This window comes from Mytilus edulis, chromosome 3 (genome assembly GCF_963676685.1).
Source record: "Mytilus edulis chromosome 3, xbMytEdul2.2, whole genome shotgun sequence".
Taxonomy (NCBI): domain Eukaryota; kingdom Metazoa; phylum Mollusca; class Bivalvia; order Mytilida; family Mytilidae; genus Mytilus; species Mytilus edulis.
In genome coordinates, this window is record NC_092346.1 from 64424045 (window position 1) to 64426514 (window position 2470).

A 2470-nucleotide genomic window follows, 5' to 3' on the forward strand; every position below is an offset into this window, starting at 1 on the left:
AATACAGTGGAGTTAAAGGCTTATAGGATTGTAAGTATATTTTATTTTATCACCTTGCATTTATGAATATAGAATACATTTTGAAAGAAAAACTATATAAAAGCTTAGTTTGGACATTTTTATAGCAATTACAAATAAAACAGTTCACCTTTAGTATGGTAATAGCTATATATAACTATACAGATTGATAAACTAATTTAAAAATAACATCAACAAAGTGGAGTTAAAGTCTTATAGGATTGTAAGCAGAGGCGGATCCAGGGGGTGGTCATCCGGTGCCGGTGACCACCCCCTGGGTTTGCAAAAATGGTGCACCATGTACCAAAAAATGGTGCACCTTGAACATTTTGAAAAATAATTTCGTCGATCAAATCAATTGTCTATCGTAATCACCAGTCATAAAGTTGTCATTACTTACCTTAAGGCTAAATACATGTACTTTGACAGGTATGTTTATACAATGAACATGTAATCAACAATCGCTAATTACTTGGTAGATTTCTTTGATGTTAAGGTGTAAAAATGGGGCAGAATCAATTTGCGCCAATTGCAGTTTTGAAATATTTTATTTTATTGGCGCAAATGATACCTATAGTTTTGAAAATTAGGTGGCGCAAAAGAGGTATTGGCGCAATTAAGTTGTGGCGCACATGAGTTACTTTTTGGCGCAAAAAGATATCGCCCTAAAAATGAAGGGACAGTCCTCAATCTTAGATGTTTTTAGCAGGTAATTTATACCTTTTTACATTACGTTTATCTAAGTTTTTAAAGTTTGTATTATAACTTTTCTCGACCAATAATATTTTTTTACTGTGATGCCAGAATTCAAAAATAATTTTAAAGTTTTAAAGTCACATAAATATTCTATATTGAATGAATACCCCCGTTCCATCATCTGTTTGTCTAAAAGTTTCGTTCATTCCAATTTTTTAGTAACTTATACCCTCTTTCCTTCAGGAAACGCCACACATCAGCCCCTCTGAAGTACCAACGACTTGTAATGGACCTAGCATTGATACGAATAAAAGTGATCAGATTAAAGAAACAACCCCCGACTTACATATAAGTAAAAACGACATTGGTTTTGTAAAACAATCAACACGTAAATTACAAAACGAAGAGAAATTTAATTTGATTAGAAATCATTTCCAACCTGGAATAAACTATAACTTTCCTATAAAAAAAATATGCAGGAAAGAACAGACTGTTTCAGCTGAATTGGCTAAATCGCTATGATGGGCTAGTGTACTCACCTTCACAAGAAGGAGCTTACTGCATATACTGTGCTCTGTTTGGGAACATTATCATGCAAACCACTAACAGATATGGCACATTCAAGTACAAGACTTAACGATCATTTCGGCCGTGATGAGAAATCATGTAAAAAAAAAAGTCATACTGAAGCTAGAGCAAAAGCTCAACTTTTTCTTGACAACATTGAGCAAAGGACTACTGATATTCAAACATTTATTGATAAAGCAATGAATGAACGTATAAAAGCAAACAGAACTGTTTTGAAATCTATATGCAAGTGTGTTTTGCTTTGTGGCAAACAGAATCTTCCTATAAGGGGCCATAAAAAATTGAATTTTAATTTAGTTTAAGATTTCAAAAGGTGACCACCCCCTTATAAATTCCTGGATCCGCCCCTGGTAAGTATAATTTATTTTATCACCTTGCACTTTCACATTTTGACTGAACAATTTGTTCAAATTTCTGACCAGTTGAACAATTTGGTTTAATAAAACAAATTGCAATTTGGTCAAAGTTTTGAATGAATTGCAATTGGTGAATAGCAACACTATCAGTCAAGTCACTGTAATATTGTCAATTTTAAGCGACTGTCATAAAAGTGAAATTTTTAGCTTGCAATAAAATCACGTCTGAGTTACCAATTTGCACACAATAGACACTGGTGGTAAGCGGATGGTCGTAACTAAAAGTTACGACCATCTGAATATGGGAGACAACTCTAGGGATAAGTTTTTCTTTTCCGATTTTCGTGCAGTAAAAGGTTCATTTGAGTCAAGCCGCTTGTGTTATATACCCATATCGTGAGTGCGCTGTTTTTGAAACCAAATTTGACGCATAAAATCATTTCAATTTTCGTAAAATAGTCATTCAAAAATTCGAACATGATGGTCGTAACTTTAACTTGTGATGGTCGTAATGTCAACTATAGTATTTTGGATGATGGTCGTAATTGACAAAAGATGGTCGTAACTTTGAAAGATGACCGTAACTCAAGTATTTAGACGAACTTTTATCAAATTATTTTAAAAGTACTGTGCATATGCATAACAATGTTAATAAACTCAGTTGTTATATAAAGTTTACTACAAAAAATATTATTTCATTTGTTACTCTGATAATGGTATGCAGAAATTAAGTTAAAGAATTATCAAACATACATTTTTGATATGTTCCAAACGACCATCATTTAGGAGAAACATTGAAAACTAATCAACTC